This window comes from Passer domesticus, chromosome 11 (genome assembly GCF_036417665.1).
Source record: "Passer domesticus isolate bPasDom1 chromosome 11, bPasDom1.hap1, whole genome shotgun sequence".
In the NCBI taxonomy this organism is placed as follows: Eukaryota; Metazoa; Chordata; class Aves; order Passeriformes; family Passeridae; genus Passer; species Passer domesticus.
Window position 1 is genome coordinate 22,632,947 of NC_087484.1, and position 26,498 is coordinate 22,659,444.

Here is a 26,498-nt window from a genome sequence, read left to right on the forward strand (position 1 = left end):
TGAAAAACTGCTTGTCCTGTGAATCATCAGGAAATGAACTTCAAATTGGGGTCTGTGTCTGCTGAATCAAAGATGACTCTTAGATAATTAAAAGGTTATAGCTTGACTTCAATATTGGTGGTTTCCAGCTGGATAAAAGCCTGGGTGGATTTTGTTCATATTTGTCCAGAAGTCTGTTGAGGCTGAGTGTGCTGGTGGATAATTGCAGATATTCCCCCATCACCTGTAGCTGCAGTGATTTGGATGAACTGGGATTTTTTGATGCACATGCACTGAGGGTTTATGTCTCAAATGAATGCTGTGGGAGCAGTGCATTACTTATCCTTAGAAATAAATATTTCTGATTGATTTTATTTGTAAAAGCAGTATCCTTGAGAGTGTTAAGGGCCTTGAGAAGTTAATGCAACCAGAATTGTGAGAAATAAACACCAATTTTTAATGCCATAAGACAAATATTAGGAATAGTCTTCCTTTCACAAGACACTAGGGTAGACTTCAGATTTTCTAACATTGCTATATTCAAAAACAAGACCAAATATACTCATTTTAACTTGGACATTTGCCCTTCTATGATTACTAATACCATTACTGTCTTGGTCTGTCATCATGCACCATGTATTATTCAGAGGCAAAACAGGTCTCCAAATCTTCTTTCCTGCATCAGAATTGACCTTCTCATTAGTTGGAAATAACACTGTGATAGGTAATCAATATTTTGTTGAAATGCCAGCATCTCATCTTGGGCATTACTCATCCTTATTTCTGAAAAACACTCAGGCTAAAAGCAAAATGTTTAGATGCAGCTGTCTGTGGCAAATCTGCCCTTACACATACAAATTATGTGTGTACAAGTGTTATTTTGAGGGTACAAATTGCAGATTTGGGTCTCTGATGCTGTCTGTGTGTCAGCCTGACCTTACACTCCAGACCCTGTATGGGAATGTGAAACAGCTGCCCTGAGAGCTGCCAGGGGCCTAGTTAGAATGGCTGCTGGGACCACTGTGAAACAGTTCAATGGCAGCTTGGTTTGGGTTTTTTGTTGTTTTTCTGGCTTTGTTTGGTTTGTTTGTTTGTTTAATTTTTCTGTAGAAGCTCAGTAGAAAATCACCATTTTTCTCCTTTACACTTTTAAAAGTGTCAGATAAACATTGATTCACATATTGACTATGACTCCAAATTGTGATGTCAGTTCAGTTTTGGCACCTTAAAAAGCACCTTCACCTGGCCATTTCTGTAAGGCACAATTCAGTCCTGCTGGAGCTGTAACCACACTGAAGCTTTTGTGAGGTTTTGTGAGGATGGAGCCCCTCGATCTCCAGTGGGGCAGAACAAATGAGGGCAGCGAGGCTGGAGAGGGGCTGGGAACACAAACCCTGAGAGGAACCCCTGAGGGAGCTGGGGGTGCTCCCCTGGAGAAAAGGAGACTCAGGGGTGCCCTCATCACTGTGCACAGCTCCTGAAAGGTGCCTGTGCTCAGCTGGGGCTGGGCTCTGTCTCCAGCAGCACTGACACAACCAGAGCACACAGCCTGCAGCTGTGCCAAGGGAAATACAGGTTGGATATTAGGGAAAAGTTTTTTACTGAAAGAGTGATAAAGTTCTGGAATGGTCTGCCCAGGGAGGTGGTGCAGTCACCATCCCTGGGTGTGTTTAACAAAGCCTGGATGTGGCACTGGGTGCCAGGGTTTAGCTGAGGGGTTGGGGCTGGGTTGGACTCCATGATCTTGAAGGTCTCTTCCAGCCCAGTGATTCTGTGATTCTGTGAAATTCCACACTAACATGAGCATGTTTCCAGTCAGATTGCAGACCCTTCCTTACAGCCCCCCTCACCCTTTCTCCAAACTGGATTCCCTTCAGATTTACCAGCTCTCGCTCTTAGTGTTACATTTCTTGACTTTTTTTTTTTTTTTAAGTTCAATAGAGATGCAAAAAAACCATCAGTTGTTTGCAGAGGACTCTTTAAAAGTGTTCCTTCTGTCCTGTCTGCAAAAACAAACAGGTCAAGATAGCTTGATGGCTGAAAAGGGTTTTATTTTACCCCATCATATTCACAGCTCAGTCCTGAGAGCTGCACAATCAAATTTGGGTCTGCTTATGACAAATTCATCCCAAGGTTCCAATGCTGTTTCATTCTTCATTAGAAATACTTCTGACTGTTGTGCTATTGTTGCTCATTTCATTTAAAAGGGAGGATTTTATTCAAAGGAAGGTCTTGTGAACAAAATATTTGTACCTATAGCTTGTGCTTAGCCTGTGCTCTGTGGAGGTTAGGCAGATGTATGAAGATACCCTTTGGAGAGGCAATACTTTCCCAAAACTATTAGAATTTACCTGTTTCTATCATCTTTTAGCTCATACTCAATTGTTCTCCCTGTATATACTTTTTGCAGTTCTTTAATTGCTGTGAAGTGAAGGGGGTTTTGTGGAGGGAGAATGGAGTGATCATGTTCTGTTTCTCTGGGTTTTTAAAATTTCAGTCCAGGGTATCTGCTTAATTGGATTTCACCTGTGAAAGAATTTGGAAAGGAAACTCCATATATAGAACGGTCTAGGCTACCTTTTATTGTTTTTTGGTTTGGTTTGGTTTGTTTTGTTTTGTTTTGTTTTTTTTAAGTAGTCCAGTGTCTCATTAATGGTAAGGAAACTTTTGCTTGTCAGTGATCCATTATACCTGTGTATTTTTACACTGAAGTAAAAATAGATACTCTAAGAGTGGGCTGCTACTTTCAAATTTATCATAGGTGGCATTTTGTTTTTAGGAAAGCTTGCTCAATTAGTCTCTCTTAGCAATTTTATAGAGCAGAGAAATAAGCAAATTTTTCTTGGTGCCCAGAAGAGCAAAGGAAGTGTAATCTCAAACATTAATCTACATTGGTGGTGGATGATATTGCTTCTTCTGGTGTCTTATTCTCACCATTAGAGTGCAGATTTTGCAGAAACTGAATATAACCCCTATTTTGACAGAAATATTAAACTTATCTCTTTCCTTGGAAGATATTTTTCTGGTGATGAGGAGAAGGAAAATGCTGAAGATGCCCTGTAAACATAACTGAAAGCTTCTACACAAAGCCTAGATATTGCATTAAAGACCTTAAGTACAAATGTGTGTGTTGCAAAGGGGTTGCTGTGGTAGGTTTTATACAGTGGATTTTTGTGTTAAACTCTCTCACAAGTGTTAATTGGCTGATGCAGTAAGTTTGCTCTCAAGACATCTTGGCTACTTGGTATAAAATACTCATTTATAGTATTCTGATAATTTCTAGACAACTGTTTCATGCATGTTCATGATAGAAAGTGATTCATCAATAATTCAGGAGCTATGCTTAGCTGGTGTGGTAAGTGCAAGAACAGGTATGGAGAGAATATTGTTAGAAGGGGCCAATAAAGGAGTAAGAAAATCCTGGAATACAAGTGTAATCATGTGCATTCTAAAAAGCAGCCAGCTCTCAATTTGACATGCAGTGGATGTCAGCTTTGCAAATGAAACACTGGAAGCTTCCTTAGCAATGAATATAAAAATGCAAAGATCAGTTATGCAGAAAAAGGAAATTAAAAAGTAACTTTTATACATAGGTGTGATTAAAATCGCAGGATAGTTTGTAATCCTCCTGGGACAGCTTTTCAGATGTGTCATTTACTGGTGATAGACTTTGCCCTTAGGATTCACTCCGAGCTTCAAGGAGTTATAATTCATGCAGTGAATTATTTTTTGTTGAAACTCACAGACAAGCAGCATGAAGACTGTTCCTCCTGGGACTGGAGTGGCTGGGGATGGGGAGGAGAAGAAAAGAATGGCTTCATTTGCAGCTAACATTGTAGTGCCATAAAGGGCCCTGAGAATATCACACTGGAATAGATTTTCAGGGAATTTGCAATGAGATATAGTGCAGCAAAGAGAAGGCACAATACAAGCAGAATAGAGTACTTCATCTTTTACAGCATAAGATATTCTCAGCACTTGTAATGGATGCTTGCTGCAGGGCAGGTGATTCTAGGCAGAGAATAAACCTGGAGGTTGCTCCAGTCAAACCACTACTTGGCCATTAAATGGTGGAATAGTTTATGTTGGAGTGCCATAAAGTTATTCTCCCACATTCTGTATTCCCATGTCCTTTCTGGGGAAGGCTGACTGGATGTTGGAATTATTTTGAATTTCTAATTTTTTTTAATGTGAATATCTCTTCTTTTGCACCAAGACAGTGGAAAAATAAAGGCTTAACAGCTGCCTCTTGGAGCTCTGAGTTACCTGTGGTATAGAACCTGTCCTGTTGAATATGAAAGGTGTTCTTGGTTACATCCACAGGGTTGTTCTCTGCTTTAGGACAGCTGTTTTCACATGGAGGACAGATGGCATTTAAGAAGCCCAGAGACTGATTGCCTTCTCATTTGGCAGAAGTGGCAAAGGGAATTAGATCTCCAGTAGCCTATTTTGTAACCCAGCATTACCTGTAAGTACCCAGGGCAGCTGAGCATTAATTCCAATACTTGCGTTCGTGGCAAGATGAAGGGCAGAGCTGTCTCACTCCTGTGTCAGGCAGAATAGAGGTGGGAGCAGGACAAAACCATCAGAGCACAGCTATTGCTCAGGAACTGCTTTCTGATGGGGATTGTTAACATCACAGGGATTGGGTAGCTGGCTATTTTTAGATGCCTGTAACTTTTAGAGGCAATTGGAAGCAGTGGATATCAGCTAGGGCATGTTTTTTGTGCTGTCAGAACAGCACCTTGAGATAAGCAGGATTTCTCTCACTTTGGAATCCTTAATTTCCTTCAGGACAGGAACTGCATAAATTCAGACTTGCACGTTATGACCTCCCTGTCAAACAGCTTGTGAGCTGCTCTCTGAGAGGGAGAGCCAGCTGGGCACTGAGTGGTGGGGTAAAAAGGGAGGAATTGGCACCAATGGTAGCAGCAGCAAGAAGGTATTTTCACAGGTGTTCACTTGCTTTCTGTCTCCTGTAGGGCTGGCATGAACAGAAATAAAGGATATATGAACAGAAATAAAAGAAATGTGATGTGGTTTACAGTGGGATGGGGAAGAGAATCTGAAAAAATAAAAGGAAATCCCATGGGATGAGATAGGAACAGTTTAATAATTAAAATAGAGTCATAATAATAGCAATGGAAAGGGAGATAACAAAAAGAAAGACAGGAATAAAACCTGAGTAAGGGAAATTATGCATTCACTACCTGCTGGCCAATGCCCAGCATGTCCCCAGGCAGGGACCAGGGCCTCCTGGCCAGCTCCTCCCAGTTTGTATACTGGGAAAGTGGCATGGAATCTCCCAGCTCAGGTCAGGTGTCCTGGTCATTCTCCCTCCCTCCCTCTGCACTTTCTCCCTGGCAGATCATGGAAAACTGAGAAATCCTTGACTCATGGTAAGCTCAGCTTAGCAACAACCAAAACCATCAATGTCTTATCAACATTATTGTCACAATAGATCCAAAACACAGCATGGTACCCACTACTAGGAAGAAAATTCACTCTCATCCCAGCCAAAACCAGGATGGGTTATAACTGAGAGAGAAATATACATTTTTGGTTATAACAAAGATGCAGAGTGTCTAAGGAAATACTTTCAATTTAACATGAGGGGAGGATCAAGTTAACTGATTAAGTCTGATTGCTGATGCCACACTGAACTCCTAAGGTGACAGTGAAACAGCAAGTTATTGTATTTTCAGGGAAATGCCCTGACAAAGGCATCAATGATGAATCTGACTCCATGTTCTCAGAAAGCTAATTTATTACTTTATAATAATATATTATAGTTAAAAATACTAAACTATACTAAAGAATACAGACAGGATACTTACAGAATGCTAAAAAAATAATAATGAAAACTTGTGACTCTCTCCAGAGTCCTGACACAGCCTGGCCCTGATTGGCCAAAGAGTGAAAACAACTCCCAGCAGAATCCAATGGAACAATCTCCAAACACATTCCACATAAGCACAACACAGGAGAAGCAAATGAGATAAGAATTGTTTTCCTTTTCTCTGAGGCTTCTCAGCTTCCTGGGAGATGAATCCTGGGTGAAGGGATTTTTCAGAGAATGTGAATTCCACAGCAAGTAGCAGCACGTGGCCCCCCCTTCAGTTGCTGCAATTGTCAGGATACATAAAAATGTGGCAGCTGTAGACAAGAGAAAACCAGAGAATAGAATTGCTCCAGCTGCCCTGCCCTTTTCTCTGAGCAATGTAACACAAACAAATCCCAGAAGCAGCACTCCTTGGATTTATGCTGGCATGAGTGGAAGAAGAGTTTGCTCCCTGCTGTGTAGTAAGCATTACCACCCTAGTGGACCTCTGCCTTTGTAGTGTTTGTTGGCACTGCAGATTTCACTTGGCCTCAAGCAGAATGGCTTTTGCATCCAGCACTGCCTTGTGAGCCTCCAGCTCTGGCACAGAGTTACCTCTAAAGAAAACACAGTTAAGTTGAGAAGTGCTCCTTTTATTTTGGCCTTATCTGCTTTATTTTGGGCTAATTTTAATTCTAAAGCAGCACAAAGTAATGGAATTGTACCAGAGGAACTTTGGTTCTGGTGCAGACTGGTCTTGTTTCTGTCCCAGCCCACAGACTGATCTGGCTTTGATCCTGACATGACTTGGTCATGAATTGTTTATCCAGGCATCAAAACAAATCTGGCTTGACTTTCAGATGCTAAGCGAAGCCTTAGTTTTATAAAACATGGCTTATTAGTTATGAGAGCAGGAAATCTGAGCTGAAGCTGCAGAGACAGGCTGGCCAGGAGAGCTCCAGAGCTCTGACTGCATTTTGCTGCACCTCACATGAAATCACTTAAGCCAGAAACATATTGCTTCCTTTTCCTCCAGTGTGTAGCCTAAAATGGAATTCAAAAACTTGTCCTACAGGAGTTTTAGTAGACTGGAGAGTTGAATCCTGGTCCTGCAAGCTTTGGTGTAGTGTCCAGCCAACAGAATGTGCCCTTCCACAATCATGAGAAGGGCTCTGCCTGAGCAGATGTGGAAGCAGCACACAGGCACAGATCAGAGAATTTTAAAATGTTTCAGGGGCAAGAAATTCACCCTTTTGATGATGAAAAATCATCATCACATTTGCTGAAGTTTCTTTGAAAACAATAAATTATTAGATTTGGTTTTCTAACATTTTGTATTGTCATTCTGTCATTCCTCTGGGAGAGTTTTTTTGGGGTTTTTTTGTTTGTTTGTTTTGGGGGGATTGTCTTTGTTGGGTTTTTTTGGTGTTTTTTTGGCCTTTTGTTTGATGTTGGTTTTGTGGGGGGTTTTGTTTGGTTGGTTTTTTGTTGTTTTTTTTCTTTTGTGAAAGCTCTGTGTTCTATCCCTGTTAAAAACAAACTAATAAACAAAACAAAAGCCAAACAAAAGCCCACAACAAGAGAGAGCCACTAAATTGGAAATACTGGAAAGTAATTCAGGAATTACAGGGTTTGTCTTCTGAAGATGAGTTCCTTTATCATATCCCCAGTTCCCCAATAGAACTTTCAAGTTAAATACACTTGAACAGCACTTGGCACTTGTTGTTCTGCTAATGGTAATTGATTCTCAAACACACACAAATCTATACCATGGTGCAAGCTCTGCAGCATCCCACAACGTGTTCCCCTTGAATTTCAGTACCTGAAGTACTGCAGATTTTAAATCAAAATGTAATTATTTCGTTCCTCATAAATCAGTTTCTGTGAAGATAATACCAGCTTGTACAAGAACCAGCTGTGCAGCCATTCATCTTCTGAAGAGACAGAGTGTTCCCAGGGGCTGCTTGAGAGCTTGGTCACTCCTTGGACCACATGGAGGCCACTGGTTTTGTGCAGAGCAGTGGTGGGTTTTACTGTGGTGCAAGAACATAACCCCAGTGTCCCACAGACCTCTGAAGTGTCCAGCAGATGATTCTAACAGATCAGGAACTTCATCTTCTGCAGATGTAACAGAAAGAAGATGTCTCTTCTGCTGGAACACGTGGGAAGCTCTTTGCTGTTTCTGCAGTGAGTGTTCCTGTGAAATGCCCAGACACACACAGGCAGTCTGAGCAGCAGATAAAATGAAAATAAAGGGGTTTCTATTCCCACCCTCAGCCTGCCCTGTGTGGCAGGGGTTGAGCTCTGAACACGATTCTCAGCTGCAGTAGGGTTTGCTGGGATGCACACACCTTAATCCTGTTCTGCACCAGAAACATTCAAAACCTGCTTTGCTTTGGGAAAGGTAACAAACCTTTAAAGCACGCCCCATGATGGTTGTTCTCAAGCTTCATGCTTTGAAATGTGTTCTGTGTCATAATTAGCTTTGTGCCTGCCCACGGAGCATATGCTTCTAATTAGTGAATTCCATATGGATTTTAATGTATAACACAAGACACATGGGCTTGAGGAGGGTGAATTTTTGGGCTTTGGATGCCAGAGAGACTAAGCCCAAAGGTACAACAAATCAAGGCTTGTTCAACATGATTACCATGTGACCTGGCTTTAGCCAACTGTTCTGGTTTTGAGCAAACATGAAATGCAGTTTTTGGGCCTGAATGGAAACCAGGAACAGTAACAAGAGGATTCTTGTACTGTGAGGTAACTGGGAGTGTCTCTGCTGCTCCATTCCTACATGTCTGTTTCTTTTCTAAAATTATCAAAATTTTTTTTAAAAAAGCCTGCAGACCCTCAGCATTTCTCTTGGAGCAGTGCATGCATCTGCAGGAGGAAGTTACTACTGTCACAACACTCTGGCTGAACTGTGTCTGTTCTTAGTTGTGGACTTGGAATCATGTTCTGACCCTGGCAAACAAGTGGGTTCTGGGAGCCTGGACATCAACCTGCAGCTCCTGGCCAGTGCTCTCCCATGAAACCAGTGTTAGGAGTACATAAATTATCTCAAAATGCACTTATTGCCAGCACAGCACAAGTAGATCAAGTTGCCTCTGAGCGTGCTTGCGAACTGAAAACCAATTCTCAATGCAAATATCTTTCATCAGGCTTGAACTTCCACTTGGCATCTGTGGTTCTGCTCTGCACTCAGCAGGGAGAGCCTCAGTGAAACTCTGCTGCTGCCACGGGCCCCAAATTCATGGCACCAGTCTTGTGTGGTCTCCCAGTTTGTCATCCCTCCTCTTCCTCTGGCTCCAAAGCAAATCCTCCTTCCAGAACAGGTGTCCCTGGAGGCTGCTCCTGCTCCTTCAGAAGCTGTGATCCCCCTCTCACTGACCACATCCTTTTCTTCCTTCTACACTAAGCCTTTGCCAGCTGCTCTGAAGCAGCTGCAATGTTTTCCTCTCTGTGGCCAAGCAGTGCTGGTGCCATTCAGAGAGGTCCTGCCTGGGCTGAGCCATCCAGCTGCCAGTTCTGCTTTACAGGATTGGTAGGAAGTGTCTCATCCACACACAGACATTACCAAGGGTGCAAAGGGCAGCCCTTGTAAGAGCTGAAGTGTGCTTCCTGCCTCATCTGGTTGCCTCTCCTGCCTATAAATGCTGCCCCTATCCAGAGGATGGCCTGTCTTCCTTCATTTAAGCCTCTCTGTGAGATGGCTCCTGCTCTGCTTTATTTATTGCATGCTATTCACACCTTGTTCTGATTAGAAAAGTATTGATTTCCTCCTGGGCTTTTCTGTGGTACTCATCATTTTGAGATGAGTGTTTCAGGAATGCTAATTGCTCCTCAGCATGTCCATGAGGTGACAGGATGGTGGGCATGCTCCCTCTCCAGATGAAGAGCTGGGACTCAGATTGAGTAAAAAAAAAAAAAAAAAAAAAAGAAAGGCAGCTCATTTCTGCTTGCCTAATTTGATGTGACACTGTCCTGGCTTGTGGTGGTAGCTCAGATGCTGCCAGCCTGCAGTGCAGTGACCCAGCTGCAGCTGGAGCACTTGGGGCTCTCAGAATGCCCAGGAATGAGCAAGGTGATCAGTGGGAAATCTGGGGAAAACTCTGCACTTGGTCTGTAGCAACTTAGAGTAGCAATTATTGTCTGTGTGTATATTTTAATCTGTGTGTGGATTAGAATCTGTGTGCTCTGGCACAAGAGGGGCTGCCTCAGCCATGAGAAAATCCTTTCTCTCCCCACCCTTGCAAGCTTCAATTAATCCCTTGTAACCCACAGCCAAGTTTCCTGTTCCATAGATCCTAAATTTTCCTCTCCCTCTGGTAGCAACCATGTTTCTTTCCCAAATTTCCCAATTAACTTGAACTCAGAGCAACTTTCACTATCTCACCAGAACTTGTTGCCAGGTTTCTACAAAGCAATGCTCTCTGTCTGTACTTTTAGAGGGCATGGTATTAAAACCTGAAATGTAAAACCCTCTACTGGGCCTTGGGTGGGGATGGGAATATTAATCTTGCTTCCTGAATCCAAACTGAGTTGTCTACACTGTGTGTATCCTTGCTGTGACCCAGAATTACTGCAATGTAAAACTAATCCAGCATCAGCCACTGCTGAAATATGCTACAAATCCATACAAAATACCTAATTTCAGGAACAAGATAGTTATTATTATGAATGTGGCTTTTTTTTTCCCCCTTTTTTCTGGTGAACTGGCTTTGCACAGCCTTTTTAGTATTATGTTAATACTTTAAACAGGAAATAAAAATGAATTTATAAACAAGGTGCTCCCTGTAAGAAAGAAGCTAGTGCAGCCCTTACACACAAACACTGCTCAGAACAGCTATTTTTGCAGCTGTTCACTACAAGGAGTGGTTTTAGGGGTGTTGTTGAGCAGCACAGAAAGGTTCTGTGTGTCACTGCCGAAAAGTGTTGTCCCCCCCAGCTATGTAATTGGGGATGGGAGCAGATTTGCTGGTCCCATCCCCACGAGCCCTTTGTGCTCCTGATGGGGCTGCTGTGCCCATTGATGGGAGGCTGTGGGGGACAGCTGAGCTGGGGGGGCTGTTGGTTTTCTGGGTCTGGACTGAAGGCACTGGAGACTCTAGTTCATGTTGGGACTCAGGTGTTTTTTATTTCTTATCAGTAAAACAGCCTCACAACCATGAGTTTGGCAGCTTTTCATTAGCAGGCACAGAATGGCCAACAATCTCTTTTTACAAGGTCTTTTAAGATTCAACTATCCAGTTAAGAAAGGACACCTAGATTATTTTCCCTTGTAGCCCAATAACTGATCCCAAAGAGCCCGCAATGTAGAATTTTCTGCCCAATTACAAGATGCCACCCAAACCCATGGAGAAGAAGGAAGAAGGTGAAGAAGAACAACCTGCCTCCACCCTAAAACCTCCATCTTGCTTCATATTTATTTCTATATTCTAAAACCCCAAACTCTAAGTTTTCCACCCTGTGATATCACACACTTCTAACCAACTACACACCCGTAATCTCAGCGTTATCAATCAATTTTGGAAGCCTTCTCCACAGCCTCAGGTCAATGCAGTGTTCTCTTGTGGGTCTGTCCCTGTCAGCACAAAGTTTAAAATTCTCAGTATCCAGGGTTCCAACAGGGGACACTGAGCTGTGGGGCTGCCAGGCTGTGGGGACAACAGCAGCACTGAGGGCATGGAGGGCAGGGGGGCAGTGAGAAGAGTCTCTTGCTGCTTCTAAGGCTGAAGGCTGTTTGTTTCCACTAAAGGCTGTTTGTTCCTGTGTTTCTTGAGCATTTACTTCAAGATTAATTGAGATGCATCATCTGAGGCTTAGACTTCTTATGCCTGTTTAGATGAGAACAAAACTTTTTATGGCTTTTTCTGGTTTCTCTCTTTTCCCTCCTAACTAGCAAACACTAGGTCAGCATCTTTTGATATGAATAAAGGCTAAATCTTTAGCAACTGCAGTTTGCAGAATTTCTGACATTAAGAATGGCTAGCTGTTACCAGTGGAGGCTGATTTCTTGCTTTCCAAAAAAGCCTGACCATGCTTTGGATGTGTATCACAGGAGGAAAGCTACTGGTAGCATTTAATTGCTGCAACATACCATAATGCCCCTTTTTTCTCATCTGTGCAGTTGTGCTTAAAAAGTGTTCATAGTAAAGAAGAAAATAAATGAGGGACGTTTTGTGCAGCCTGTTACTTCTCTGATATTTTGGGAAAAGGCTATCTGTTCTTCACTTGGGAGAGCCATAAATTGCCCATCTGCTGAAAGACCAGGGGCCACGGTTGCTCACTTGTATTTCTGGAAACAGAAATCTGTTCTTTCTGGGCAGTTGTGACCTGCAGCAGGGGCTGAGGAGTCCCTGGGGAGCCCTGGACAGGTGTGGGGCTCTTCCTGCAGAGGAGGTGATGGGTGCAGTGCAGCCAGGCTTTCCCTGGGGCTGGAGCTCTGTCACTCCTGGCATCACCCTGGCTGGGGGAGAGGCAGATCTGGCTTTTCTCCAGAGTTCAGAAGAAATACCATCATCTCCAGAACAGTTTATGAGTTCTTTGCACCTTTATGGAGCACTGGTCAATGCTGTCCATGTCACTATGAAGGCAAAACCTTTTGTTCTGGGTTATTTTCCAAACACTTAGGGCCTATCAAATTCCTTGGCATTATGTTGAAGAATCCCAATGCTTTTCCACAACATCTTGCTCTGGTTTGTGTTTGGTTTTCCCATAATGCTGTCTGCCTTTCCATGTAAATAGAAAAAGAAAGGGGGTGGGAAAAGATTGGGATTTTCCAGATGGGTTATTAGAGGAGAGCTGTAGGAAGTGCTGTTCTCTGGAAGCCCCAAGGGAAGGTTCAGCAGGAGGTCACTGTGCAGCCTGGGGGACACCAGGCTCTGTGACCTGGCTGTGTGGGAGCTTTGCTGCTGCTCCAGAGCTGCCAGGACAGGAGTTCTCTCCCCACCCTGACTCTGGAGGAACCTCTGTCAAGCAAGACACCTGGCTGAGTCCCCCTCATACTCCATTTATTGACACACTGACCTTTATTTGGTGCAGTATTTTCAGGTTCCATCAGATTAACTTCAGCATCAGAGAGCGTGGGGCTTTGGGATTGCTCTGTTTTCTCTGGAGAGCACTTTGTGTGGGAAGCTTTGAGATGTTGCTGCACAGACACAGAGTATTACAATTGGATGAGGAGTTTTTTCTCACTTTCCAGGCACTTTGTAGCCTTTTTTCTCTACATAATTCAGCCCCAAGCACAGCATGAGAGCAGTTTTCACCTGTAGACTTGCTTGCTTTGCTTCTCCAGCTCTCAATCCTTGCTATTTCTGTGACCTGCTGCTCTGGGTCAGCAGTCCAAGGGCAGTTCCAGTGGCCTGGGCAGCACAAAGGTGTGTGAATGCCTCTTTGAGTGTGTTTTCCTGCTGCTGCCAGCCCATACCCCCCAGCTCTGAAATGCAGGTTGTGCCCCAGCTTTGGATGGCAGGAAGAGTAAAATGGGGTTTTTTCCCACAGCTTTGAAAATCATGGATTTAATTCTGATGAAAAGAAAAGAAAAGAAAAGAAAAGAAAAGAAAAGAAAAGAAAAGAAAAGAAAAGAAAAGAAAAGAAAAGAAAAGAAAAGAAAAGAAAAGAAAAGAGAAAAGAGAAAAGAGAAAAGAAAAGAAAAGAAAAGAAAAGAAAAGAAAAGAAAAGAAAAGAAAAGAAAAGAAAAGAAAAGAAAAGAAAAGAAAAGAAAAGAAAAGAAAAGAAGCAGGTGTATTTAAGGGCTTACAGGGTTTATTTCAGTTTTTGGCCTGCTATAAAGATGAAGTAGAGACTGAGAACATGGAATGAATGTTAAGAGAAAAGAGGGAGAGAAAAGTTTTCAGTAGACTTTCCCGACTGTCTTTATATTTCCAATACATCCAATAAGGTTCTTTTTCTAGAAGTAATTTTTTCTGAAGCCTGGGAAGAAGCACATTCCTCATCCTTTCCCCTGAGATGATCTCCCAGTGGAGCTACTGCCTGAAAGCACTCCCATTAACAGCCAGCAGGGAAATGCACAACAGAGCTAGAGGCAAACTCAATTCCCTTTCCTTTTTCTTTCTTTTTCTTTTTCTTTTTCTTTTTCTTTTTCTTTTTCTTTTTCTTTTTCTTTTTCTTTTTCTTTTTCTTTTTCTTTTTCTTTTTCTTTTTCTTTTTCTTTTTCTTTTTTTTTTTTTTTCCCAGGAGGAAACAGCTGGCAGTGGCAGGGAGGCTTCTGCCATATTGTGTTCTCTTCTTTTTGCCACCCTGGGTAAGTAGGATTTACCCTGGGTAGGATTTACTCTGGGTAACTTCATCAATCTCAACTTGGGTTTTTACCTTTGATTTCCAGTGAGAGAAGGGACACCAAAATCAGATTTATCCTCTCCTAAAACAGACAAACAGATGTCTGGGTGAGTGGAGATCACCCTGGTAACAAAATCTGTCTTCCCCACTGACCACAGAGGATGCACTAGAAGGAAGAGCTTGGGCTGTCTTCCAGGAATTTCCCTCCTCTCTAATTTCAGACACTTGGCTCACATCTCATAACTCTTCCAGGTTGTTGTCAGTGCATCAAACAGCACAGGTGATATTCATTTGTAGCTCTGGTGACAGGATGGGAGCAAGAAGAAATGCCTTTTCCTGATCTTTGGGTAAGGTTTTCCCTGGCTTTGTACAAATGCTCTGCTGCTTCCCTCATGTTTCTCCTCCACCCAAATCTCACCACACGAATTTTTGAGTTAACAGATCTTCCTCAACTTCAGTTTTAGATAAATAAGAAAGAAACAGAATTTCAAAACACAAACCAAAGGATTCAAATGAGAGTTTTTTCTCCCTGTTCTCCTACATACATTGCAAAACTTCTTGGAAAAGTCAGGGACAAAAGAGAAATGAAATTCTGCCTTCTGCCACTAACTTATTGAAGCTGGCAAAGCTTTGAAAATGGAAAAGCTGAGACAGAAGGAGGAGAATGGGAAGGAGACTGGGAAGAAAACACAGTTCCTGCAGAATTTTTATTGCACTAAGACAAAGAAGAAAAAAATGCAGGAGGAAAAATGTCAAAACTCCAGTTCTTCCTTTTTTAAAAGCAAGTGAAAGTGTCTTTTACTTTTCTTTTTCTGAAGCGAGTGCTTTTGCAAAAATGGTTTGTATTAGGAGAAAGGAAAATCAATGAAATAATTTTATCTTTTTTTGCCTAGTTGTGACTGCTGTCACATTAACAACCCACCATGGCAGTAGTTACACTTGTATGCTGCTGCAGATGAGATGTCTGTATTTTTAATGATTTTGGCCCCTTCCTCTGCTACATCTCACGTGCTGTTACTGAGTATGTTATGTTTAGAATGCTATGACTTAGCAAAACAAAGAAAAAATCCATCCTTTCAAGAGGCCTGGTGGGGAATGCTGCCATACTCGGTACCGTTCAATTTTTTTTGTGTGAATTTTTCTGTGTGTTGGATATCTTGACAGGCACCATCCTAGCCTGGAGTGAGCTGACAGCATCAACACTCGGGCAAAAGGAATATTTTCTGCCTGTTTTTAGGGTGACAGTGTTGGAGTTTTGCTTTTGTGAATACAGGTTTGGAATTTGTGTCTTGCAGAGTCTGGAGGATCACATCTCTTACCACCACCTCCTCTTGCTCTGTCCAGCTCTCTGTGCCCTCTGCTCCACTGCCTTCAGGGGAGAAAAAATGCTTTCTGTACAAGGACACCTTTCAAAAATCACACACTTCATTTGCCTTTTATTACAGGATCTCTAAAATTAAGTATGAGGCTGATGTTTTTCAGGATAATGAGTCTCTAACTCAACATGCTAATTTTAATGAGCTAACCTGAAAAAGCTGAAGTCATTACACAGAGTAATGACCATATATCTGTGACTATATACTATGACTATATATGTATCTAGAGATATATATCTGTTTAAATTCAGGGATTTTACCACAAACTTGAGTGAATTTTTGAAGAAGTCTGGCCAATGTGAACAAAGTTCACTTCCAATAAAAGAAGACTCCAAGTTATGTGTGTGGTGCATCCACTGTGTGAATCACCCTGGCAAACAGTGCAATTTCTAATCAGTTTTATTACTGTCATCTTTGTGTCCTATGAATCTTTTATTACTTCCCATTTCTCCATGGTCAGAATAAAAATGTATTAATTTAAAAAGCCAAAAGCCTAATTGGCATGTTCTTTCAGAATGGCAGGTAGAGCACACTAGTCTGTAGTGGCTTGAGGATTACTGTTCAATTGTTCTTCTCTTAGAGAGGACCAAAATATCTGCAATGGCAGTTTTAATTCTCTTTGGATTAGTTCAGTTTAGAAAGTGACCCATCATTGAAACAGAAGGAGCTTCCTCAGTTCAGAGTCCATAAACAGTGTCACAGGGGATACAGCACCAGAAAGTTTTTGAAATGTTGAAAATTCTTCCACAAGGAGTTGGTTTTCTTGCTATCTGGAAGGAGGCAAGTGCAGTATGAGCTTTGTATCTGAGAAGTTCTATCTTCTGATGTGGTATTCGCATTCTCTGAACAGAGAGAGACATAATTCTCTCTCCCAGGATTTTTCCTGAGAAGGCAGCGAGAAGCACAGGGGGAGAAGAGAAAAAACAATTCTTATCTCTGCTTGCTGCCCCTGTTCTTTGGCACATGTGGAACGTGTTATGGAGATTGTTTACCAAGAGTGATTTGTTAATTGAATTCCGCTGATGGTTGTTTGAACTCATTGGCCAGTTGGGTCAAAGCTGTGTCTTGACTGTCTCAGACAGTCACGAGTTTTTTTTTAGTATCTCTTTAGTATAGTTTTAATATAGTATTATATTTGTGTATTAGTGTAATAGAATATAGCTTAATAAAGCATTTGTTTAGCCTTCTGAAATCATGGAATTAGAACATGTCATTCCCTGGCTGGGGGCTGCCCTGATTTGCCATTCTGATTATTAGATTGTGGCAAAACAGGAACTCTGCCATGGGAAATAATTGTGTCTCCAGACCAGGTGCTCTTATGCCTTTACCACTCCTTGCAAATATGGCTTTGCACAAAATGAAGCCTGAAACCTTTACCCAATGTGGTGAGAATAAGCACACTCAGATGAATTTCTATTTTCTTTGAACAGTACAACCAACTACTCTGATTCTCTTTGACATCTACTTGTGCTCATATTGATTTGATTTTATAAACCTTCTCTGTAATTCCTTCTGCGCGTGGAGCAAGTAATTTATGCACATTTTAATCCTTCAATTGATGCTTTGTGTGCCTGGAAGAAATCTTGGAAGATTTTCTGGAGTGTGTACCTAAGGCATTAGGTAACCAAACTCTTCTAGGCCCAGGCAGCTCAGACCTAAACTATATTTTCACTTCATTTTATTGAGTAAGGTTCTGTGCCATTCTGTCTTTCGGGACTATAATCATGTTTCTAGTAGACAGATAATGGTAGGTGTTGTTTGGATCAGATTGTACTCAGTGGTTAACTCCTAGGAGGTCATCCTGAAGCAATGCTATCCCTCACAAAAAAACCACAGGAGTTGCCTGGCTTTAGCTTGTTTTCAGGATTAAAAGAGGCTGCTCTTGTTAGGGGCTGGTGTGAGAGATAACTGACATTGTTTGGCATTGTGCTTTGTGGCAGTTTATAAATATCTGGCAAGAAAATCATAACATTTATGCTTCTGTCTCCAGGAGGAAGGATTAATTTAGTGAGAAAACCCCTCTGTATGTTCAAACTCAACCCTAAAACAATGATCCTCTTTTATGAGCAAATATTATCTTTTGTACAGTGAGGTAGATTACTTGTCAAAGCTAGTGAGTGGCATGACAGAGATCTCACTTATTTCTCTGCTAAATTGCAAGTTTTTTAAATGATGTTGAGGGAGACTGCTTATATTTCCACTCATAAAACAGGGGCAGAATTTGTTTTTTTGTCCTTATCTGCTAGTTCCAAGGCAAGGTTTTCAAAGTATGATTTGTTCCTGTACCTACTACCATGTCAGTGACAAGTTTCTCTTTAATACATTAAAGACCAATCTAAATTTAGATTGGTCAATACTAAGTGCTGTTGAAAAGAAATTACAAAATATTACAGTAAGGAGAGAAACTCCTGTACTTAAAAACATTTAAAGTTTAAAAAAATGTGTCCCCGTTTTGGGATGTTTGCTGAAAAGGCTGTTTTATAATACCACAGCAATAAACCCACAGTTTGCAGTAATAGAGCTTGTAAAGAAGCATCTTTCTCCATGGACACATTTTGTAAATCTTAATAATAGTTTCCTCTGAAGGATTGTAGAAGATACTTATGTGAGAAATGAGTTGTTGCTTAAGGCTTTCCTTGGGCAGCAGGAATGGCTGCTGTCATGTCCAGATGTATTTAAATTATTTCCAGACAATCTTGGGCATCTTAAAGAGAACATAAAAATAAAGATCATCTGCATTTTAATTTCTCTTCTTTCTTGCATTTAACTTTTTAAAAATGAGTTGTGTACTTAGGCAAATCCCTTTTTCACTTCTTGTAAGCCCCTGGATGGCTTTTTCACCTGGTGGTTCCTGGCTCTGGTATTGAGCTGGCATGAGTGGCCATGGCACTGAGAGGCAGCAGGTTGGTGCTGCAGAGAAAATGTTCAGGTGATCACTGGTGAAATAAAAAGTATTGCCAGGCTAACTAGAAGTGCAGCTGCTCCAGAAAAAAAAAAAAAAAAAAAGAAGGAATGGTGATTCCTGTCTCTTTTCTTCCCCTTTCCTGCTTCCCACTCCCCCACTGACACCCTCACAATCAAGTTGTGCAGAAGCCTAATTTTATATCAAGTCTTGCATTTTGCTGCTTGCCATTATTTAGGAGCTAGCTGCAGCTGCATTGTGTATGCTTAACAAATAAAAGCTTTCAGAGAACATCATTCAATTCCCACCTCCTGCTAAGGGTTTTGGAAGTGTAATACATCACAGAATCAAAATGACTTTCACTAAAAGTTCATGCTGTTTAAATCACACCAAATGTTATATTGAGCTGTAGCATACATAATTCATGTATCATTAACAGCTTCTACAAGTTTTTGGCTGCATGGCATACCAATGAATCAGAATGTGTGGGTATTTTTTGATACCTGCCTTCCCTTAAATTGTATTTAGAAGCAACAGCATGTAATTATACTAACTTGGAAAATCAAACAGGCATGTAATAACTTATGGTTTGTGATTGACATGGTAAAGTAAGTCTCCTTCCTTTCCTGATGTTGAGTAAAACAAGCTATTTTAAGCTGGAAAGACTCAATAGATTTTTGTGCTTCTGTGATTATTATACGTAAACCCCATTTTCATTGTTTACCATGTGAGAATGCTCAGACAGTCACTGGGTTAATTCCATGGCTGGTGAATCAGCAGTGTCCTTTAGCAAGAGGAGTCTGCCTGGCCAGGCTGAAGGTCTCACAGGCTGCTGGGTGGGATGAAGGAACGTGGGAGAAGGGATGGCATCACTGCTGTGATGGCCTGGCACGCCTGTGTGTCCCCAGGGGTGGAACACTCACACTCCTGCCTGTCCCTCTGTTCCCCTCCTCTGTCACACAGGTGTCACAGCTTTGCTGCAGGACATCTGTTGGTGGCAGTGCCAGCCCTCTGAAGCTGTTAAAATCCCCATGGCAGATTTAGGAGTGTGCTGCAGCACCTGACTGAACCTAACCCTCGGCTGTACCTGTGTGTAAAGATTGTAATTCTGTTTCAGCACCAGAAGGCAGTGAAATACCCTGGATCATTCCATATGGGAAGATGTCAGATGAAGCCCTTTTCTGACCCAGAGATGGGGCAACTGAGAGGTGCTTTAAAAACTTTCATTTTCAGTGTCATGGGAAGGGTGAGACAATACAGATGTTATAATTCACTCATCACAATCAGAACCCAACTATTTCCTAATTACATTATAAGCATTTCTTTGCCTATCAGTTTTAGCCACACCATGCTGTGAATGCCTTAAAGCAAATCATCTAAAACTACCCCACTACAATGCATCTTTCACAGTTCTATTTCTCCAAAGTGTCCAGTCTCATTTGCAAGGCCATCCTTTGAAACTTGTTTCTGGTTCTATTTCTCTCTCCACAATGTCCCATTCCATGGCATTTCTAAGTCAGCATTTCTTCTCAAGGTTTGCATACAGATGCACACTGTGTGAGCCTTCTGTCAGGCTTTGAGAATTCTCTACAAATCCATTTCCCACAGGAAGATATAAATCAGATGGCATTTATGGTGCTGGAGAACCCATGAACAGTAGAACTGCCTTGTGATCCATGCTTGCCAACAAAAAGAAACTTTCTGTCAAAATTGTGAAAGACTCTATGGCAATCAATGATCTCGTGCTGGGTATGAGGAGTGGATGATTGGGAAGTGGAGGTGGCCAGGGTCTTGCAAAACATAACATTCTTCTGAAGCAGAACCACAAATGTTGTTTATAGCTCCCATCTAGCTGACAAGTAGGTTAGAGGTTTCCTACAACAAGTTTTCTATTCAGAAGTCAGACTACTCTAATAAGTGCATTCAGCCCATGGCCATTGATATCCCAATTTATTTAAGCAAAACTTTGATTTAAATACATATTTAAAGTAGATTTGAGCCCCAAGTGCCTGTCTACATATTGTATTTAGCAATCTTCAATAACTAAGTACAGTTAGAAAACTTTTTAAGTGGTTACCAAGAGGCGATTTTTTCTCCACATTTATTTTTATCAGTCCTCAGTTTTCATGGGGATGACTTCTCAAAATAGTGATCTGCACTTTGCAATTATGGCTTTAACTCATCCCATATTTGATATTAATATAGTAGGAAATTGTAGTAAGTTTGTTCTTTCATTGTGATTGTTGCTGAAATTTGAAGCAAGGTGCTGGCTTTCTAAAAAGAGCATGTCACCTGTCTACTCTTGCTGACCTTTTTATTTCCTTTTTAAGGCCTAATATAAATCCTAAAGAAGTCCTAAAGTCAGTAAAGGTTCCTCAAAAGGTGCACCTTCTGACATCTAAGTAAATTATTTACTTTTGTGAAAGGGCCACTCAAGAAATGACCACATCTAGAAAAACAGAAACTGGTAAAAATGTTTGTGCTTCCTAACCCAGCAAATACTTCTGCCAGTTTATTTGCCCCTAAAGCAAATAAATAATACACTTTAATAAATAATATACTTTTAAAGAGTAACAAAACAAGCATCCTTCCAAGCCTGGGCAGAACAGAGCAGAACCCTGTCCTTTCACTGCAGGGTCTTTGCTGCTTCCTTCTGCTGAGCTGTGGTTAAATGAGCTGGAGCAAATTATAATCACTCCTGTAAGGAATCTGGGAGAAAAAAATTACCTTATTAAAACTTGTTTTAATTAAACATCAGTGCCTACCGAATATTTTTACCAGGTATGTGTGACATAACAAGAAAAAATGGAAAATGTTCTCATGAAAAATAGTGCAGTTTTAATATCATTAGCAATTAATGGGACAGGCCTGTTAGTATGTGATTTAACTTTTAAAAAGAAATTCGAGACTTTATTTTTCTTTCAGTGCTGATTCACCACTGTTTATAACCAGGAAAAATTAAGCATTAAAGTAATGGGTAGTGAGGCTGGGAAGAATTATAAATCATGCCTAAACCCAGTGTGTTCAGAGTTGTTAGCATTTCTAGCAGGACTGTGTGTTACTCCACAAGTAAGGAACCCTCTTGGGCATTGAACTATTGAAGCCCTGAGGTCTGAATCAAGTCCTCAGGCAGCAATCAACATGGTGCACCCCTGGTGTAAAACAGCTCTAGCATTTAGAACAAATAAAAAACTCACCAATAATCACTACTGGGTTCTCTATAGCTTTTGCATAGAAATTCTGTGTTTTCTTGCTGGGAACCCTGAGTTGTATAAAGAGAGAGATGCTGACTGTTTGCTCTGCAGGATTAGCTATAACAATATTTTCCTGTCCTGAGGTGGTTGCTGCCCTGAAGACTGGGGGAGGTGGGGAGAGGAGAAACATTTATCTTCACTGCATAGCTCACGCCTTCATCAGCTCTGGTCCAGGCTGCCCGAGTGAGAGCAGAGCTGGGACTTTGTGTTTTGGAAGGGTCAGCCTCCTTCCTCCAGCCCTGATATTTGGGCAAGCCTGAATTTGCATCCTTGATTACAGAATTGTTTTCACCTGAGCTTCTCATTTCTGTTGCAATTCGAATTAACTTGCTCCAGCTGTAAAAAACCCTCAGTGGGGAGAGAAAGGGAGACATTTTCACTTAGTTAGCAAGTCCTCTCTGGTTTTTCTTACATGATCTGCTTCTGGGTGCACTTATTGTGTGTTTGGTGAGGGGTTGTGTCAGGAATTCACAAGTTTGCCAGGAAATAATGCAGGTTTCTGGGAAGTGAGTGCAAGTGTCCTGGTGGCAGACTTGCCTTTCCTCACACAGCTCTTGCAGTAATTTGGGATTTTAGAGCAGAGTTTCAGCAGACAGTGTAGGAATGGCTTTGGAAGCAGAACTCTACCCCAAAATGTGAAGTGCAGGCACGGCTGTGATCTGAGAAATTCATGAATGTCACCAACACAGCCTGCTGAAGTGATAGCTATAAAATGAGAGATTTAAAGGAGGCAATCATAATGGTTAACAGCAGTATGAAAAGGCTTAAACATGTTCATAAATTTCAATAACTGCTGAGCAATATACTGGATTCATCTAGGAGAGATTTAATATGAAAAATGTTAAATAGGCTGTACAAAGCCTGGAAACAGACATTTCTCCTGAAGATGGAGTCTCTGGGTGAGAAATTTACTTTATACTTCAGCTGAAGTGATACTAAATGCAAGTACAATCTGGTAGAAAAGAAATGAGAAAATAAATTATAGAAAGAGTTTTTAAATTTTCACATTAAGAGAAAAGGCTTTATTTTGTATTCTCACTTCAGATGGCATTTGTACAGAACTATAAATGCCTGTGCATGCTGAAGGAAATGAGATAAGAAATGTTGGTGTCAATTACATAGATATTTAATAGAAAATAAAAATGACTGAAATCTTATCACAGGGAAATACAAGCATATATATTTGTGTGCAAGTACCAAGAATATATACATCATTTAAACAGATCAACTTTGTTTGGAGTACATCACTTTAGATGAATTTTAAATTTTCTGTGTTTAAAATTAATAGGATTCTGAGGCAGAGCCTTTCATTGCAGATAGTTTTAGTAAGATGCATCAGTGCACTAAGATTTTTGAAATGCTGAATACCTTCTTTGTGTTGCTAATTGCATCTGTGCAGCCTGAAAATGAAGGATACCCACCATCTTATTTCCAAGTTCAATAATTTTATTCCTGTTGATAAACAGCCCTTATCTTATTCCTGCAGACCAGCTAGATTTTACATTATTTTATAAACGACAATTTTCCATTGTGTTGCAGCATATTGTTAGCAAGCTTGAGCATTATTAAAAAAGAAACAGAAATACAGAATTTTAAAATTTTTTCTGTGTTTAAGTGCTTGTTTTTAGATGCACTGGTGCTGCTTGCAGCAGTGATTAAATTAATGAATGATAATAATAATTAATGAAAGACACCTTTAATCAAGGTAAGATGATAAAGGTTATGAGCTTGAGCCAGGATGCTGCCTGTGACAGGACAAAGGTGTGTTCTGCTGTAGGTGTCCAGCCCAGCCCTGCAGATCAGTGTGGGACTCATGAAAATGCTCCCTCAGAAGTGTTCTAGGAGGTGAACCCATATTTTGAATTCATATGGGAAGAGACTGAAAAGATTTTGGGGAAAATCCGAGTAGGCATCTCTGTAACAATTTGTAGCTTTGTTTTCATCTCCTGTCTCTGTCTGGTGCCTAAAGGTGCACAGCTATTTTGTGAATTTGGCTGCATTTCACTGCCCATCTTTGCTGGCTCCATGTATCTCCCTGATCCTAATCCAGTATTTAAAATAAGCAGAGAGTGAAAGCCAGAAGGGCTGAAATTACCAGGCAGGCACTACTGGATCAGCACAGGGAGAATAAAACAAAAGGAATTTCCCTTTCTGGGGTCACTACAAGTTACTTGTGAGTACTGGAAGTTATGAGTTTCCTTCTGAAACAATGAAACAGATTGAGTTCTCCATGTTTGGTTATTGAAGGAAGGTGTACCTGTGTTAACAGAGTTTGGAAAAATGAAATACATCTACTGGCAGAAGAGTGATTAACCTGGCAAGGAGCTCAATACCAATGTTTAATTCTCAAGATACATTTCATCTTTGCTGTGACACTTTATATTCTGAATGGCTTTACTGGTGCAGTTCCATTTGCTTCACAAACCACTCAAAATACAGGGAGATTTCTGGAGAGTGAGAATAATGATTTCCAATAACAGAATGAAATATTCTAGCTGACAAGTTCAGTGGCATGGCTCTGCGAATCCTCCTACATCCCCTGCCAAATACCACATCAATTTTGTTTGACTTCATGCAAATGGGATGCAGAGGAGGGGCTCCATCTCCCTGTATACTTACATACACCCTGTAGATGTGAATAAACACCCCTAAACACGTTTGTGCTGGTGTCTCAGCAAAGCATATGGAATTTCACATTGATTTGTGAACTCTATAAAACACTAATGGAGCTGCTGCCTTAGCTTTCAGTCAATTGGGACAGACTCAGTGATGGGAAACTGCAGCAAATTCCCCTTTTGCTGGTCCCAGTAGTGCCTTCCTGGTAACTCCAGCTGCTCTGCTTTCCTCTGTCCTCAGATTCATTTCTGTCCTTTGGGAAGCCATGAAAACTCATTCTTAATGCAGCTTAGAAATGAGTTCTCCCCCGCTACATCTGATACCCTTCATTTCTAAGCACAGCTCTCTAAAAGGGACAACAAGCCCCACAATCCCACCACTAATATCTCCACCTACAGTGCTGTAGAATGCTCCATCAGGAAGAGATGGGGAACATTGCTCCTCTCTCCTTTTGTGTTGTGAAATGAATTGTGCTGTTTTGGACAGCCTACACGAGCAGATTTGTTATATCTGATCTCAGCTGAAACTGACTCTGCATTACATAAGATTTATATGTACCTTACACTGCTGTTTAGGGCAACTTGATATCCAAGCTCTGTTATAATAAGGTTGTCTGCTTCTAAAGAGCTTCTCATTGCCATGTAGTTTTTACAGGTTATTTCAGTATATCATTATTCCAGTCAGGGCTGGAGCAGTTGTTTTTTTTTTGTTAAAATGATGTTATTTCACAGCACAGCTTCCCAATTGTCACAAGCAATGACAGAATAAATTGAAACAAGTAGAAACTTAGCTGGAATGTAGATAGTGACCAGAATTACTGACCTTGACCTCATTTGTGAGAAGCCATGACATCTCTAATAACAAATTTTAGCTTCCTCAGTACCAAATCACTGTATTAAAAATCCATACCCTACATAAGCAGCAATGTGATTCCCTCACATGCTGCACAAAGGTGTTTGTGCCATAATGAATTCAGGAGATGTGCTACTAATTGAAAAACCCTCTGCTCCTCTAAATGCTCCAAAGGCTCATTTTCTCTGCAGAAGCTGGAGGAGGCAGTAAGAGGTTTGGTTGGAATTTGGGTTTCTTTCAGGAGCTGAGAACAAAAAGCAAACTGAAGCTGGGCAGCCCTGAACATGGAGCAGGGTGGGGCTGAGCTCTGGGGATGTGGTGCTGGGGCTGCCTTAGGATTTTGGCTTTTATAATTTCATATATTTTTAATCCTGCAGTTCTTTAGTGTATAACTCTGAACTTCATACACAGTGTGAGCTGCTGCTTTCCCATTTTGGGCAGACACAACAATTCCTCTCCAGGCCTGGCAATCAAGGACACCTCACTGTCTCAGGCCTCAAGAAATGTAAAATAAAAGTGGGTTGGGGGGAGCAAAACTTGGGGTAAATGCCTTCATTACCTGAAGCTGTATTTGGAAGATTAACCCCCAACATGCAAATGGCCCAAACTTATAAAAGTGTGAAAACCTGTGACCCATGGTCCATTTTTAGGTGTAGCCCCTGGGGGGCTTCATCTGCCTGAAATGTACCTGAAAGCTCTTCACCAAATAGAACTGCTTTTTATTCCCTTAATTTCGTCTGGCCTCTGTTTTTAGATAGCCCAGCAAGGCACCACTGGCTCTGGGCTGGCACAGGGCTCTGCACAGCAGCTCTGTGCACTCAGGAGTTTGACCAGATGCTTTTACAGAAGCCATGGACAAAGATATCAGCCACTGCACCCAGCCAGACTTCTTCCCAAGTGGCCTTAATGCCAAAGGTGCACTGGAAATGTGCTTTTTAAAGCCAGAGCCAGGCTTTGGGCACTGTTTCAGCAGCTGCTGGTAGGAATGTTTCCTGTTGGGTTAAAGAGAAGTATCCATGTGCAGCACACTGTTCAAATAAAGGGGTCAGACTGGGTGAAATCCAGGCTGCTTTTCTGTGTCCAGACAGCTCTGTGTTGGGATGTTTCCTTGCTCTCTCTCCCCTGTGAGCTGTGGAGAGGAAGGGTGAGCAGGGATGAAAGGGGCAGTCAGGCTGTGGGGTCTGGCTGCTCCCCTAGCTGCCCTCCATCAGCTCTTTTCTTCCTCTAATCACTTCCGTTCATTTTGATAATTTGTTTTCCCCTGGACATAGTCCCCTGTGGGAACCTTTATCAGCTGAGTGAATTGCTGCACACATTTCATTAATGCATAAATGAGCAGGCTGAGAGCATCTTATTGATCAGCATATGCCTCGTTATCTGTGCTGGCCTTGCTGGGA

General features: G+C 41.4%; 2 long non-coding RNA genes across 2 annotated transcripts in view; one reads left to right on the forward strand and one right to left on the reverse strand.

The window, feature by feature from the left end:
* Positions 1–26,498, forward strand: part of LOC135309632 (uncharacterized) — a 62,269-nt gene that overhangs the window by 30,252 nt on the left and 5,519 nt on the right. The window lies entirely within an intron of this gene.
* LOC135309597 (uncharacterized) lies at positions 20,911–21,843 on the reverse strand. Its single transcript, XR_010369802.1, has 2 exons — positions 21,577–21,843; positions 20,911–21,088 (listed from the first exon to the last, which is right to left on the reverse strand). It is a non-coding gene; the product is annotated as an uncharacterized LOC135309597 (long non-coding RNA).